The sequence below is a fragment of the Pinus tabuliformis genome, chromosome 1_2 (genome assembly GCF_031772625.1).
Source record: "Pinus tabuliformis cultivar Carrire ecotype Pingquan chromosome 1_2, CPIR1, whole genome shotgun sequence".
Taxonomy (NCBI): domain Eukaryota; kingdom Viridiplantae; phylum Streptophyta; class Pinopsida; order Pinales; family Pinaceae; genus Pinus; species Pinus tabuliformis.
This window is the reverse complement of record NC_142298.1, coordinates 246,781,462-246,799,545: the sequence shown is the minus strand read 5'-3', so window position 1 is coordinate 246,799,545 and position 18,084 is coordinate 246,781,462. Positions and strand designations below refer to the sequence as shown.

Below are 18,084 nucleotides of genomic sequence, written 5' to 3'. Positions count from 1 at the left end.
TGGGCTTCTGAGCCTACATGAGTTGTAGGTCGGCTTGATAATAATTCCATAATCAAAATAAATTCATATCTCCATGAATACTTATCGGAATCGAATGATCTTTATATCAATCCTACACCTCTCGACGAGAGGAATCTAATAAAAATATTATCAGCCATGAATAAGATGACCCACATGAAGTTTTGCCCTGGTTGCCAATTTTAACACTCCCTCTCAACCATGGAGAACTTCATCTGCAATCTGTCTATCGGTCGTTACTATTCATCCATCAAATGCACTGCCCTGTACAGCCTGACCCTTGCCCTGCTCTGCTCTATTCTGCCTATTCTGCTTTGTCTTGTTCTGCCCTGCACTGATCTGTACTGTTTTGCTCTGTTCTGCACTGCTCTTGCATTGTTCTGTTCTGCTCTGCTTTTGTCCGAATTATGAAGAAGAAGAAATGATCGAGGATGTATCATACTGACTCAAAGTCAATCTCAGAGTATGTACCACTGGTCCCAGACCAGTCTCAACCAACCCAAAGTCAGTGTCATAGTAAGTACAACTCCACTGGTCCTAGACCAGTATCATCCTCCACTGACTCAAAGTCAGTCTCAGAGTGCGTACCACTGGTCCCAAACCAGTCTCAGCCGACCCGAAGTCAGCTTCATAGTAAGTACCACTCCTACCACTGGTCCCAGACCAGTATCGCAGTCTCAGAGAGTGTACCACTGGTCCTAGACCAGTCTCAACCGACCCGAAGTCAGCGTCATAGTATGTACCACTCTCACTGGTCCCAGACTAGTAGTGCACTGACACGAAGTCAGTCTCGAAGTATGTACCACTGGTCCCAGACCAGTCTCAACCGACCCGAAGTCAGCATCATAGTATGGTACAACTCCTACCACTGGTCCTAGACCAGTATCGCAGTCTCAGAGAGTGTACCACTGGTCCCAGACCAGTCTCAACCGACCCGAAGTCAGCGTCATAGTATGTACCACTCTCATTGGTCCCAGACCAGTACTGCACTGACACGAAGTCAGTCTCGGAGTATGCACCACTGGTGCCAGACCAGTCTCAACCAACCCGAAGTCAGCGTCATAGTATGGTACAACTCCTACCACTGGTCCCAGACCAGTATCATTGATCCCAGATCAATGGAGGTCATCCTAGCGTAGGGAGTACGGTAGATACAACGATGCGTCCATCGGTACTACTATGGTCCCTAACTTCATTTCCTTGCTCATTGATCAGATGAGAGGTACTTCCCATGAGTCCCAGACTGCATGGGTAGGATGCCTCGACAAGAGAACTAATCAATCCTGTCCTCACAAGAGAACACATCAATCCTGCTACAATCGCCATGGAGAACACATCAATCCAAGCTGCCATGGAGAACACATCAATCCAGGCCTCACAGGAGAACTAATCATCCTGCTACACAGGACAGCGAATCATCCTGTTCCACAAGAGAGCGAATCATCTTGTCCCACAAGAGAGCGAATCATCTTGTTCCAGTGTGCACCACCAGGGGAGGGTGAGTCACCCTGTGGTCATATGTTGCTCTAGTAGGAACCGCAAGCCCTCAGAGCTCCAGAGCTCAATGTATGCAACATGCAGGACCCTTGTACAAGGGTTTCTTGCCGACTCCAAGTCGTTTGGGAAAATCACAGATTAGATCTTTCCTCGGGGCTTTGACAAGGTGTATCAACCTGTACATCATCTTAATGTGATGGAGCTTCCTTGCTCATCGACTTACCATATCCCAGATGATGTCTATCTGCTGGAGCAATTGACGAATACGGGATTCCTCAATAATCGAATCCCACCTCTGGTTGTTACAGAGAATCACAGTGGTATCCAATGTAAATCCAAACAGCTCACTGAAGAGCTTTCGCAACCAGACTGCCTCACACGAGGTTATGCTAGCAACAATATATCCTGCTTCGGCGGTGCTCAAAGCCACCGACTTCTGCTTCCTGCTCATCCAGGATATCGAAGCAGATCCCAAGGTGAAACAGTACCCGGAAGTGCTCTTATGGTCCACCACACTGCCTGCCCAATCAACATCAGTATATCCAAGTAGTCTCACATCTCCGGCAGTGTATCTTAATCCATGAGAGATTGTGTCCTGAAGACATCTCAGAAGATTCCTGGCATCAATCCAGTGAGGCTCAACCAAATATGAGCTCACAATGCTAACTGCAAAACATATGTTCGGACGGAGGTTCACCAAGAACATCAATGCGAATGAGTTTTTGAAACTCAGAGGCATTTCCCAAGTCTGGTCCGACATCACTACCATATAACTTCTAAAAGTTAAGATCCTCGAGGTAGTCACAGGCTTGCAGTCCATCATACCGAATCTTTCCAATATATTTACCACATATTTTCCTTGAGATAGGAAAATTTCCCTTGGCTTCTGCCACACTTCAAGTCCTTGGTCCTTCATTTCAAACTCAGAAGCCATCTCCCTCTTACATTTGTGAATGAGAGGGTTTGCACCTGTTAGAAAGAGGTCATCCACATACAAAACCAGTATGAGAGGCTTGTCATCTTCAACCTTAAAGTAAAGGTTAGGATCAGCTTCACTCCTAGTGAATCCCAGCTTCATCAAGTAGCTATCGATCCTCTCATACCATGCTCGGGGTGCTTGCTTCAGCCCATAGAGAGCCTTCTTCAACCTGCATACATGAGATTTTCAATCATAAATCTCAAATCCTTCAGGTTGTTCCACATAGACCTATTCTTTGATAGAACCATGCAAGAACGCGGTCTTAACATCCATCTGATGTAGGTTCCATCCTTGTGAAGCCACAAGGGCTATGATCAAGCGGATGGTCGTATATCTGGCAACAGGTGCAAATATCATAGTCTATACCTCCCTTCTGGGATAAACCACGAGCAACAAAATGAACCTTATACTTTTCCATACTTCCATTTGCTGCATGCTTTATCTTGTAAAGCCATTTTGAAGTAACAATTGTCTTGTCCAGGGTCTGGGAACTACTTCCCAGACATCATTCTCCATAATAGACTCATATTCTATGGTCATAGCATCCTTCCATAGTTAATGCTTGATGACATCTGAGAATGATGAAGGTTCATTTTGTATGATCGTGCTCATGATGGTCAGGTATCCCTGATACCCGTTAAGTTTCTTACTTTGATGGAAGGTTCCTCAGGGTGCAGCATGTCCTTCAGCATCATCAAGTATCCCCTAAGCCATGAAGGCCTCTTCCTAGAAGAGGAAGGCTCATGTGGATGAGGATCAATCGGATCCATGGGTTCTTCTACATCAGGCATTGATTCATCATCCTTTTCTTTCGGTTCCCTGGTGTCGGCTTCTTGAGAGCTACTCAAAGTCAGCAGATTGTCCACCTTGCTGAGAGCCATATCTTTGTCAAAGGTGACATCATGACTAATCACGACTTCCCTTTGACCGGTGGTGAACATTTCTTCAAGAGTTTAGGAACCCAATGCTTGATGAGGGCATCGATTTTGTACATATACGGCGGTGATTGTAGTTTCAGCCCATAGAAACTTTGGAAGTCTTTGATCATGTAGCATGGCCCGGACAGCTTCCATCATCGTGTGGTTCTTCCTTCCCACCACACCATTCCGCTCAGGAGTATGTGGTGTAGTAGTCTCCCTCTTAATGCCAACCTCAGGTATGCCTGAGTAAACCAATTGTAATATATCGGAGGTCTTGCTTTGGCTTGAGGGGAATGGTCCCCTTTTGAGCTTTCCTTTGGCACATCCCGGACATACACCTTTTTTCTCTACTTGGAATTCGGGCATCCCTGTTACCATCTGTCTTACATCGGGTAGAGCTTTGTAATGAAGGTGGGCAAACCTCCGATGCCAAAGTTCGGACTAAAGAGTTGTGTCACAAGACATGACACCTAGCGGACTTCCATCGACCTGATATAATGAATCAACACTAAACCCAAGAGTAAAGGCATATTTAACATTATTTTTCCATATACATACCTTGCCATTGCTGAAGGTTACCTTGTAGCCTCTGTCTTCCATTGCCAAGATGGACACTAGGTTCCTTTTGAGGTCAGGTGCATTTAATACATCCTAGAATTTCTAGCCTTCTTGAATGCTTGTCCTCTTCCTTGATTCCCAGCTCTCCTCTTACCTTTGTTGTTGAATTGTCATTCCTTTGATTGCCATCAGAGGGATTTCGAGTTGCACCACTGCATACTGTACCATGCTTCTCTAATCATGATTATCATCATGCTGCCCATGTCCATGATTTTATCCATCATAATGTTGCTCAAACTAGTGTGCATCATCATCATGCTATCCTATATGTCCATGATCTCATGTTGCCCTTTATGTCCATGATGTCATTCGTCATGATGCTCATGATCTCATACATAGTGATTTGCTTTATCGCAAATGTAACATCGTCATTTTCTTCTAGCCTTAGGTCCAGCCTTTCCTTTTGATTTAGTCCCGGAATTATTTCTTTTCTTTGCATGAGAAGAAAAGGCAGCAGGAGGACCTTTAGGCATGGGCATTTCTTGCACTTCTTCCCTTGTTTCTTCTTGAATGCATCTAGCCATTAATTCCTTGAAACCAGGAATTACATTATAGTTCAAAAGAGTAGTCCTGAACACATACCATTCAAATGGCAATCCTCCAAGAGTTGTGAGTGCCATTTCTCTGTCAGTAATAGTTTCCCCAATAGATAGGAGATCGTTCTTGATCTCAGTGATTCTTAAGAAGTATGCTTGCATACTTTCATCTTTACCCTTCTTGATTTCCCTCAGCTTATTTCTAAGAAACAAAACTTGATTTGCATCATTAACTTTAAATAAACTCACCAGTCTATCGTAGATTTCCTTGGAGGTGTCCAGTTCAGAGATGTAGGCCACCAAGTGCTTGTCGATAGAGTCCCGGATGATCTTCTATTGTTTTGACTTCTCCATTTTTTCATTTGTTCCAGGCAGCAGCGGATGCATTTGATGGAGGCTCAACAATATTGCCTCTCACATGATCCAACACTCCTTGATTCTCAAGGGTTAGATCGATAGACATCTTCCATCCGTGATAGTCAGCTTTCTCACGGAGCTTGTCTTCAGTAGGAAAGAGTGTTGAGGACCCCATAGTTCTTTTAGGATAGCCTTGCCAATATTCTCTTCGATGATTGCTCTTGCTCTTGCTCGGGCTTTGTCTTCACCTCAGCTCTGAAACCATGTTAAGTTATGGTATGTTCTATGCTTATAACAGTTTACTTCTTTTCCTTATTATATTCCAAAGATTAGCAATCACACGTACATAAAGTAAAGTGTAGATAGAACATTAAACGATCGACAGAAAACAAGCCAAGACAAGAGACACAAGATGTGGCAGCTTAGCCAGGGACAAACCCCACAATGTGTGGGGAAACCCTTTGATCAAATCTTCTTTTATCTTCAATAATTCAGCAGAGAGAAATAGTACAATAAATCTGATTCATATCAGCAGTAGCAAACCCTAGATCAATAGCATCAGCATTAGCGGCTTCATTATCAAACTAGGGCAGACGATATCTTGCAAACCGTTCGTCGGATTGACTTCATTCCACCACCAAAAGTTGCGGCTTTCAGAGGAGGTTCAAATGAACCTACAGTGCAGTTCCAAAGAGGAGATCTTCTAGGCCACGCAGGTCAATCTTTACTTCTGCAGTTGCAGCTTCAGTTTCAGCAGTTTCCGGCTTCAAACTAGGGCAGTCGATATCTTGCAAACCGTTCATCGGATTGACTTCATTCCACCACCAAAAGTTGCGGCTTTCAGAGGAGGTTCAGATGAACCTACAGCGTAGTTCCAAAGAGGAGATCTTCTAGGCCACGCAAGTCAATCTTTACTTCTGCAGTTGCAGCTTCAGTTTCAGCAGTTTCCGACTTCAAACTAGGGCAGTCGATATCTTGCAAACCGTTCATCGGATTGACTTCATTCCACCACCAAAAGTTGCGGCTTTCAGAGGAGGTTCAGATGAACCTACAGCGCAGTTCCAAAGAGGAGATCTTCTAGGCCACGCAAGTCAATCTTTACTTCTGCAGGTGCAGCTTCAATTTCAACAGCTTCCGGCTTCACATGTGTGAGAGAGAGACCCATTTCAGCGCAGTAGAGAACAGACTCATTTCTGCGTAGTAGAGAGAGAGAGAGATGTGATGAGATGAGTGAGTCCAAATGAGGAAAAGTCCTCTTATATTTATACACAACGTTGGAGGGTGAATAGATGCAACTGTTGGGCTTCTGAGCCTACATGAGTTGTAGGTCGGCTTGATAATAATTCCATAATCAAAATAAATTCATATCTCCATGAATACTTATCGGAATCGGATGATCTTTATATCAATCCTACACCTCTCGACGAGAGGAATCTAATAAAAATATTATCAGCCATGAATAAGATGACCCACATGAATTTTTGCCCTGGTTGCCAATTTTAAAAGAATATTGTGGCAACCTTCTTTGTGAAGATAGCTAGACTCAGGGATGATCTGTTGGCCATCGACGAGATTGTTCCGGAAATAGAACTGGTGATCACTACTCTATTAGGATTGCCACCCTCTTGGGGTGCCTTTGTTGCAGGTCTCAACAGTTGGAAGGTAGCTCCCACCTTTGAAGAATTATGGACCACCTGTAGTCAAGAAGAATTAAGGATTTCAATGGTTGCCAATCCTGAAGGAGTGTCAAATGCTTATGTTGCTCATCATAAAGGAAAGAGATCGAAGGGACCGAGGAAGTAAGTTGACATGTCCAAGATAGAGTGTTATCGATGTCATAAGAAGGGTTACTACAAAAGTGACTGTCCCGAGAATCCAAAGAATAAGAAGAGAGGAAGAGATCAAGCCAACCTTGCTATAGAAGGAGACTCAAAGAAAGTCAAGCCCGAAGAACCTGACATTAGGGACTTACACTATTAAGTCTTTTTCTTGTAGCTTTACATATCTTGTTTTATATGTTTTAGAATTTATAAATTTTTAACATATTTTGGAAAAGACATTTTTGTATTTTTTTAAGTTTGTAGGTTTCCCTCAAGCTTTGGAGGGAGCCCCCAACAACTCCTAAAGATAAGTATTTCATGTTTTTTCAATCTTGGGTTCATGTACTCATTTAGTTTTGATTATATTAAAATACTAATCACCTTTCTCCCTTTGTTGTCTTGATTAGGAAAACATCCGAAAGGAGGAGGATCTCTCAAGACAAGGTTAGTCAAGAAACAAAGGTATGCTTTGAATACATTGATTGAAAGGATTATTCATTTGATGATCTATTACTAACTTTATTATGACTAGCTGTATTGAATCTTAGTGATTCTTGTTTGGGTGATTCATCTCTTGATAAATCTACCCACCCCATTCATATTCTTGATTGACTATGTAGAACCCTAGACAGGTTCTGGAAAACCCTAACCGAAGGGTATGCTAATGTGAATGTTTGAAACCCTAAACTGCTTAGGGATATTGTGAAATGCTAGTTGAAGTTTTATTGATGAGGTCATGTTTGGGATTTTGGTATGATCGGGAAATCCTAACTTGTTAGAATTGAGTGATAAGGTATAAAGTCCCAGAACCCTTGAAGTTTTGGTAGTATTGGTTTTGCTATGTTTCTACATTGGAACCCTAGGTCATTGGGGTTTGGTGGAATGTGTGATCAAGACCCTTATATTGACTTAGAAATGTTTTCCTTGGTATGTGTGTGTTTGTCTGATCAAACCCTAGTGTAATCAAAATGATTGTGTGTCTAACTCTTATTTGATATTGTTGTGAAGTTGGGTTTGACTAACACATGATATGAAATATATTTGCATGATGATGAAATCTAGACATGTATAGATGTGTCCTCTTGGTTGAATCCCTAGGTTGGTCTAGGTCAAGGTGTATTAAAAGTTGTTGGACATATGATATGCTTGTGTATGGTAATGAATTCCTAGATATGTGTGTTGACCTAGTCATTGATGGTCATGAGTTTTAGGATTTAATGAAAGTCCTTGTCTGAGATTCTAGGATTCTGATATTTGGAAATCTAGAGTTTTGTAGCTAAACCCTAGTGAAATTAAATTGTCTAGTATGTGTGATATAACAATCTGAAATCTATTAGATGATTGTTGAAAATGAAAATCTAGGGTTTTGCAGTTAATTCCTAGTAGTGACATTGTCTAGTGTGAAATGTAACAAGCTGAGATCTATGTATTTAATGATTCTTGAGATTGTGAAATGGAATTCTAGGGTTTTGGAACTGAACCTTAGTCAAAATAAAATCTATGAAATATGATTTGAAATTTGTGTAAAATAGTTGAAATTGTGAAATTGGAATTCTAGGCTTTTGGAGTCAAACCTTTGTCGAAGTAGAAATCTCAGATGTATGGTGACTATATGATTATTTGAGATTTGTTGAAATCTGAATTTTTGGTTGAGATTGATGATTGGTCGAAAATCTAGGGTTTGCAACTAACCCTAGTGGTAATTGGTCATGTTAGTGACTCATTGATGGTTGATTGAAAATCTATGGGTTGGAACTAACCCTAGTAGAGGTTGGTCAGTGACTAAGATGTGATTGACTTTGATTGATTCTTTTGTATGAAATCTAGGATTTGTATGAATCCCTAGTGAGAAGTCTAACATGTGTATTTTGAAAGATTGTTAGATGCTCTATATATATTTGTGAATTGTTTCTAGGGTTTGCTATATGTTGGAAGGAAGGTATGTCATACCTTTGGAAGAAACATTGAAACCCTAGATGGAATGAGAAATATTCTGAAGTAGTCTAGGGTGTAGGTGACAAAAGTCCCTAGCAAGATGTTGAAGAGTATATGTCTATTGTTTGTAATTGAGTTTGGGTATCTGATATGCATAAATATGAAATGCTTTCGTGATTTTGATATGGCTAACATCATGCTTCTATAGATTTGGTTGTACTTGCTATTTAAGTTGGGCAGGTACACAATCTTCAACTTGGTGAAGATGCTCGTTGATGTGATGAGCATGTTGAGGTTGATGATAACTCTGATGAAATGATTGGAAGCCACGAAAGATTCTCTCATGTCACAAAAAAGAAGTTGATCTCTCGAAGGAAGCATGAATAGAAGAGATCTCCCTAATATTAAGAGGGGGTCTGGATAAAGAGGTGCTTCTGGTTGAAATGGAGGGCATAGCTTGGTATGAATTGAAGATGAATTTCGAAGGATATGTTGCTACATGGTAAGTAGGAAAGAAAAATGTACGATTGAGGAATCTTCTATCAAAGATTCGGTGCATAGTCCTACTATGAAAAGATGAGAAGCAACATCAAGTTGTTTGAAAGACCCTGGAGGTTTGTGTTTGATTATGTACATGTGAAAGTATATTATTGATTGGGATTGTGTTTGCACGGGTGAATCTCTCGAAGGATTCGATAGCATGATGGTTACCATCAGGTTGATTGGAAGAGATTCGCCATTATTGATCTGCTGGATAAACGGGTGTTGAGGCTTTGTGAATGAAGCATTGCCTGCAGCCTGGGAAGACATTTGGCTAACACTTGGTGTTGATGTCTGAGTCCTAAAGTTGGAAAGATGGTGTTGGTTATTGAGCACTGTGTTGGATACACACCTGATTTTTTGGGTTGATGGTTAGCAAGTAAATCTGAGGGTATCTAAAGGGGCTGAAAGCTTGAGTCCATCTTAGTCCCACCTGGATAGCTTGCCTTGGCCAGGAATCTAGTCCTTCAATTGCGGTGCCTAAACTATTGAGTGATTGTTTGGATAGATTTCCCTAGTCAGAAATCTAGTCCATGGCATTATGGTTCATATAGTTTGAGATCTTCCATTGTATATGTACATTATGAATACCTCCCTAGTTAAGAGGGAGTGTTGCAAAATGTAACTATGTTCGGTCTTCAATAATGTACTTGAGTCATTATGTAATGTACTTGTCAAAAGAATAAAGAAAAGAATTTTTATTATTATTATTGTGACTTATTTTAGCATGGGTTTCATGCTTGAGTCACCTTGTCTTAGATCAAAGTCCCCATTGTGGACTTCTAGGATTTATTCTGAGTCTATAGAGTTATTGTACATTTAAAGAGACCCTTCTCGGGCTTTTGAATCATGTAAAAAGGTTAAGTACTAAGTCAAATATGAATTGTGTAACATCCACAGCATGTTGACCTAAGGGAAGATCAAGTCGGCCTAAGACCCTATTCAACCCCACAAGAAGCTTACAAAAGGAAGGTCACTGAATTCAGCATCACTCTCTCATCAAGTTGGAATTCTCTTGTTGTTGGGCAGAAGTGCGAAGTTCTCTTGTAGCTGGGAAAAGGTGTGAAGTTTGTTTTCGGGAAGCCAAAGTGAATGCAAGTTTGGGTGAATCTAAGGAGATAAGGAAAATCAAAATTTTGGTGGTGGTTTCTCTTTGTTTCGTGCTCTAGATTGGGAGATCGAAGTCTTCCAAGTTGGACTAATACCGGAAGCTGCCAGTTGCCATAAGTTGCTACATAGTCAAAGTTGTTGGGAAGAGGTTGAAATTCTGAGGGGCTGACTTGGTGCAGAGGAAAGGTCTAGTCTTAGTCTAGGGTGAAGAGTCTCAAAGAATACTATTGAAATGAAGAATTATCTTGACTGGGTTTTCCCCTCGAGGGGGGTTTTGCCTTGGCATGTACCTACATCTGGTGTCTATTGTTTTATGTAATGTTGCTTTGGGTAATTGCTTGATGAACTAAACAAAGAAGATATAAAGAATCGTAATAATAAGAAACATCACAAGTAATTATCAAGATCAAGAAAATCTTTACTGCCTTTCTGATTTTCAACACACCAAACTACCATTGACAGCTAGCAACCGCACCAAAATACAGACAATCTTCGTATCGAGCTCACCATGCTTCTTATTAAGTGTTTGTGTGTGAGTTTCGTAGGGGGAGCATACCACATCGCCCCCCTGCCTTTTAATACCCTCGGGATTCGGTGGGGTCGCTAGCGCTCCTCCCAATTCCAGTATTGCTTTCATTCCCCCCCCCAAATCACGGAACAACTATCATTTGCCAGGAGGCTGGATAGTTGTTCCTTGCCTTCAAACTTAGTTGCAGGTGGCCATGGAAACGTGAAATCCAGCTCATTCATTCGGCTTCCCCAATTTGCTAACATGTTTGCAACTTTGTTTCCGGTCCTGCGGGAATGTAAGGTAATGAAATCTGTTAAACTTAATAGAAGCCTTTGGACTCTAAACACCAAGAGTTCCAATCACGTGTTCTTGAGAATTTTTGTTGCAGGGGCATCGTAGATTAACTTCTATGCTCTCTAAACGACCAAGTGAGAGTCCCCATCTATTTGAAGATTTGAGGAGCCGTCTTCTACCACAATTTGAATGCCCTCTCAAGGGCCAAGAATTCGGCCATGTTGTTACTGGTTGAACCACAACTTCCAACATACACTTTTAGCGTCTTTCTAATCCAATCTCTGAATACAACCCCAAAACTTGCGAGGCCTAGGTTGCCTTTAGAGGCCCCATAAACGTTTAACTTAATGAAGCCCCACAGTGGGAGAGTGAAATGTTCTGGGGAAGAAGATGAGGGATTGTTAGCACAAACTAAGCCCGGTGAAATTATAGATTGGGCAATTTCCATCATATTCAATATAGGTACTTCCAGAGGTGTTACCTTCCAATCATCTAGGCCCCAAGGTTCACTAACAATAGTCCCTTGATTTGTTCTCTTATAATATGCCAAACTAGGTCGATGGGCATTTGCTTGTCTTGGAAAATTCTTCGGTTGCGTTCCTTCCATACTGGCCAGAGTGCGAAATCTATGGACAAAGTCCAAGCTCTACTGACCACAAGATTGTTAAAAAGAGATAAACGCCATCTTTCTAGAGTTTCATGCAAGTTGTTGGAAGATCGGTCCAAATTCCCAAATAGTAACATTATCCTTTGCCAGATTTATGATATATAGGAGAAATTATTTAAGATATGGGACACCATCCAAGTGTCCAAATTATGTGCTATATGGGTTCCTTAGGGAGATCCTAGTGGCCAATTAAAAGGGAGTATGCTTCCTTGAGAGTAAAACTCTTATGGGCTCTATATCCCCATCGAAGCTTATCAGAATCCTGGGCCACTTGTAGTTTTCTCTCTTTCAACCCCTGCTCTAGTAGGGGCCATGAATTCATTGCTTGGCTATCAGGCCAATCTGCCCGTGTCTTCCATTCACACCATTTGTGATTGGGTTGGCTTTCTTTCTAGTAGTCCTGCACAGCTAGGTCCCCCTATTCCTTAATTTAATCCTGTAAATATCGGAGCTTCTCCCGATTTCTCAAAGCAGGGAATTGCTACCATGCTTCCTCCCAGAAGAGGGTTGTTATGCCATTCTGAATCTCCCAAAATGCATGATCTTGAATCAGGTTCTTGTTGGCCTACATTAGATTCCAAATAGATGATCCTACTTAGGATAGTCGAGCTCGAAGTTTTTCTACTTGAGAGTCGTGTTGACTATATTTTCTATTCCATATTCCTTTCTGCGAGAAATATCGCTTATTGCAATCAACCAACAATTATCCAATGTACTTAATTCTAAGAAAAACTATTTTAGTACAAATACTGAATAAAAACACAATTGCAAGATTCACCAAAAATAAATTGCGGTAACTTTGAGAGGAAACCAATCACAAAATGGACAATAATTTTGGACAAAACATCCCTAGAAAAACCCCGAAGGGAAAACCAATTCTTCAAATCTAAAAGTTTTATTATTCTCTTCAGCAAATTCTACAATTGATAAATATTACAATATTGCTTGCCAAACTCCAACAAAGCTCCGGCAAAATATTTATTCACCTCCACAAGTTAATCTTACCCCTGGAAGGCTCACGGCCTCCCTCTATGAGTTGACACAGCCTCACACTAGAAAATACATCTTCTACGACCCCACACGTGTGTCTCCTAGACCCTCTGATGCTCACGGCCTGGAAGGAATCAGCGTCTAGTCCCTTCTTACAACTCGTACAACCCTCCTAGCAATCTGGTATGGCCTCCTCCTAGAAAATACAGCATCCACAAGGAATATCGGCCTCTCCAACACATAACCAAGCTCTCTTAGAACCCTCGTGACCTCAATAACTCAAACTCTCTATCTACAGTAGAATTTTGGGAGAATTCCTCCTTCGAAACTCAGAAACTCAAAGAATATTGATGAAAGAAAACACAAAAAAATATTCACTGCTTCAACTACTGTTGAAACCCTCGTTGGTGTTAATCAAGATTCAATATAACCATGATCATGATCTCCAAGGCTACCCATCACTTTCCTTTATAATCACTCATTGAGAAATCAACGGCCAATATCTAGATCTGAAATGATCTAATCAATGGCTATGAAACTTTTCTAGAAGACCCTAGAGGAAAATCGACCATGTCTCAATTATTACTAATTTATTTATTTATTTCCCTAAGTTAAAACTTAGGAAAATAATTAAAATTGATTAATTAATTTAATTAAGACATTTCCATTCAAAAAAATAAGTTGGGATTAGAGATATTTTCTGCTTTTGTGTTCTTAGCTTCACTAACACCACTTGAGGCTAGAACACTTGTCTGAGCTACATCAACCAACATTCCCTCTTAGTGAGGAAGGTGTTCCACATTGTACACCATCATGTTCCGTGCCCACATTTGGAACACCTTTCACCTTGAGTACCCCATGGCACATTCCACTATGCCACAATTCTCCTGGACTATTGCTACAAGTGATGAGTGCAAACTCATCCTCTAGTCGATTGGAAAGCTCACCTACGGCTGCAGCTATATGCTTCTCGCCCTCCTTGTCACCTTCTCATGAGGGCAATTGTTGCAATAATGGCCAAACTTATGACAGCGATAATACTTGATCTTCGACATGTCCTTCTTCTTTTCCTCCTTGGAGTTGGACCCTTTACTAGATCCCTTCTTCGCTTTTCCCTTGCTTACAAGAGCAACATTCTTGTTGTCATCTCCCTTCTGCTCGAAATTGCTACTAGTACCATTGTTTCCCTTCACAAGGCTCAATCAAAGCTCTTTTTGTGTGAATTCATTCCACAAGCGGTCCCAAGTAGGAAAAACAGATCTTCCACTAACCACTTGCAGGGAAACATACAACTGCTTCTGAAACCCATTCAAGGTTGTTCTCACAAGCTCGTCATCATTAACCTTCTCTTCAATGGTTGCTAGCTCACCCCCCAATTGCCCTGATGCGGGTGAGATAACTGACAATGTTCTCTCCCTTATTTTGTTTGGTGCTTCTGAGCTTTTCTCTTAGGATCATTTTCCGATTCATATTTTTATCCTGGAAAAGTTTTTTGATGGCATCCCAAATCTTCTTGGTTGTAGTTTCTTTCGTCAAATGTGGAACAATGTGGTTCTTGACCCCATCTAGAATAATATGTCTGGCCTTGGCATCATCTTTCCGATACTCATGCAACATGATAGGATATGTTGGTACAACAATATGTGTTGTAGCAAATTCCTTCAATCCATGCTCTTCCAAAATAAGAAGGCATTGGAATTTCCAGACACCAAAGTTAGATCCACCATCCAACCTATCTTGGTCCCTCAATCTTGCTAAAGCCATTACTAAACCCCTTGAGAGAAAATAAAAATAAATATCTCTTCTACCAGCTAACAAAAGTACCTAGAAAACCTCACAGTCTCCCTCTGCAAGTGATCTCAGCTTCTCTAAGAATTTTCAGCTCTCCTGGAAAGCAATATGACCCACACGTGTGGCCTTTATCTAGCAATCTGGCCTCACAACCTTGCCTTCAGAAGTCTCGGCCTTCTTAAAAGGACTCAGCGTCACCTTGTCAACCCTCCTGGAGTATTTTGGTTCAACCCTCCTTGGGTATTTTGGTCCTCAACATAGCCTTAACACCCCACACATGCGGCTAGATCTAGGTAACACAACCCTCCAAAAACTCTCACTGTCTGGCTAAAAATCTCTACCTCTCCTATATAACACCAGTAAACTTACTCCAAGTAAACCTGGAACAAACTGAATAAATTGATCTAGGTATTAAACCCTTGGCTTCCTCTTCTAAACCCCTACATTGATCTACTTCGGTAAACCTCGATGCTTGATATATGCTCTAATACCATGTGAAAAATCAATAGAAATGTTGCTTATTGCAATCAACCGATAATTAGCCAATGTATTTAATTCTGAGCAAAACTATTTTACCATACATACTGAATAAAAACACGATTGTAATATTCACCAAAAATAAACTGCAGAAACTCTAAGAGCCAAACAATCACAAAATGGACACAACATTTTTGGACAAAACGTCTCTGGGAAATCCCTGAAGGGAAAACCGTTCTTCAAATCTGAGGGTTTTATTATTATCTTCAACAAATTATGCAATTGATAAATATTACAATACTGCTTTCCAAACTCAAGCAAAGCTCCAGCAAAATATTTCTTCACCTCCACAAGTTGAACTAACCCCTGGAAGGCTCACGGCCTCCTTCTACAAGCTGACACGGACTCACACTAGCAAATACAGCCTGTACGACCCCACACATGCGGTCATGGGCCCTCTAATGCTCACGGCCTAGAGGGAATCAGCCTCTCGGCGCTTCTGGCAACTTATACGACCCTCCTGGCAATCTCATATAGCCTCCTACTAGCAAATACAACCTCCACAAGGAATCTCGGCCTCTCCTAGAGAAAACAGGGCCCTCCTGAAATCCTTGCAGCCTCAATAACACAGCCTCCTTGTTTGCAAAAGAACCCTAGGAGAATTCCTCCTCCAAATCTCGAAAAATCAAAGGATATTGATGAAAGAAAACCCCGAAAAATATTCATTGCTTCAATTGTTGTTGAAACACTCACTGGTGTCAATCACAATAACCATGATCATGATCTCCAAGGTTGCCCATCGATTTCCTTTATAATCTTTCATTGAGAAATCAACGGCAAATATCTAGATGTGAAACGACCTAATCGATGGCTAAGATTGCTTTAAAACTTTTCTAGAAGTCACTAGAGGAAAATAGACCATGTCTTGATTATTACTAATTAATTAATTAATTTCCCTAAGTTAAAACCTAGGATTATAATTAAAACTGATTAACTAATTTAATTAGACATCTTCATTCAAAAGAATAGATTGGGCTTGGAGATATTTTTTGCTCTTGTGTTCCTAGAAATGAGAATTGCGCACATAAGAGATCAGTTGCAAAGTATGGGTGAAGTCATTTCTGAATCTGAATTAATCACTACTTCTCTCAATGGCCTACCAAATTTATGGGATTCATTTGCAGCTGGCATTTGTGCTAGAAAGGATACTCCAAGCTTTGAAGAATTATGGACCAATTGCACTCAAGAGGAATCTAGACTTATTGCTAAAGGGAAGATCCAAAGACATGATGAAGGAGAATCTCAAGCTTTTGCTACAAAATCTAGAAGGAATAATGGTAAGAAGTTTGGTTTTCAAAATAAGAATGCAAGTAGAAGATCCAATCTCCAAGGAAAGAAAGACTTGTCCAAAGTCCAATGTTATGGATGTCACAAATTTGGACATTATAAAAATAATTGTCCTAAAGCATCGAACAATAAGAAGAGGAAGGGCAATGATGATGATGAGCATACTCCTGAAAAGAAATCCAAGAATGATTCTTCAAAGGCTTTAGCATCTGATGTTAAAGACTTATATTACTAGGATTACTGCAAGTAGTCTAGGAGCAAGAGGGATCTGAAAGGGTCCCTCACATTAAATTAGAAGTGTTTAGAACCTTTCTTAAAATAGTCCCTAGAAAATTGGAATTGTTGATAAGAAAGCTCTAACGTCTATGGATAAAACCCTAGAATTTAGACCTAGTTCAATCCTTCGACTAAAAGAAGAAACCCTAGCTCTTGAGAGGAAGGAATAACACCTAAAGGATGGCATGGACAAAGTTGCACATGGATGCAAGAAGTATAAATATTAAGAGGGAGTTGACATTCTTCTCAAAATATAAGTATTCTATATCTTTCTTATTTGATTTATTGTTGTTATTTAGTCTCTTGTCTCTAAATTCTCTTCTTGGTTGTAATTGTTCTTCCATGGCCTCCTGTGAGGATTGCAGGTACATAGTAGAAGCTACCAAGGTGTTGATAACGGATGGAGGAACAGAAAGAATGAAGCAAAGCAATTTCCAGAATTTATAAATTGTACTACATAAAACCCTAGCTCAGAGGGAATGGACTGTTTGAAGTATGCCAAAAGTCAAGAACCAAGCATGCAACAGATCACAGCTTGGCAGCAAGATTTGAGAAGGTTCTCCCAACAAGAGGGAGTGGATCATGTCAAGACATTTGCCTCAGTTGTAAGGGTTGCCTCATGTCTTTAAAGGACATGAAAAGAAGCCTCATGATTAAAGAAGACTTTTGGGCTTAGTTGAAAAAACCAAGGATGATCTTATATATTATTTGCCTTTAAAAGAAGTGGAAGGACTCATGTGTCAGAGGGAGCAGTTATTGCCTCCAGAAGGAGCAGTCAGAAAACCCTATTATGATCTAAGAGAAAGTTGACCTCAGATTCTTGGATGATGAATTGTCAGTTGCTTATGTTTGATTTCTTGGATAAGCAGGAAGCAGTATGTCAGACACAATGTATATTGCAGCTAGATTGGCTAGTTGAGAAGCATTATAGCTTCAGAGGTAATTTGCAAGTTTTGATCAAGTGTAGGTGACGACCATGATGACAGACATGGTGCAAGCGGAAGCAATGAAGCTCAAATATATTTCCACTGATGAGCAGATAGTCGATATGCTGACAACGCCTCCTTCTGAAGAGAAGTTTGAGTTGCCTCTTTGATTGAGAGGGAGTGATGATTGCATCATAGATATGGTTTATCTCTGTGTCATATACTTTGAACAGAATTAGGGAAGCTATCCATGTGTCATGTACATTGACCAGAATTAGGGAGAATGGTTTGAAAGATTAGATAGCATCATGGACTGACATTCTTCTTGTGCCATGTACTTTGCCCTGATTAGGGAGGTTATCTTTGTGTCAAGTACTTAGGCCTAATTAGGAAGAATGGTTTGGTGGATTGGTGGACTGGCATTCTTTCTGTGTCATTGTACAGTGACCTAATTAGGGTTGTAGTCCTTGTTTCA

General features: G+C 40.7%; 1 protein-coding gene across 1 annotated transcript in view; it reads right to left on the bottom strand.

Annotated features, from left to right (window-relative positions):
• LOC149205295 (ubiquinol oxidase 4, chloroplastic/chromoplastic-like) overlaps positions 1-18,084 on the bottom strand; it is a 462,750-nt gene that overhangs the window by 407,082 nt on the left and 37,584 nt on the right. The gene's annotated exons all lie outside the window — the stretch shown is intronic.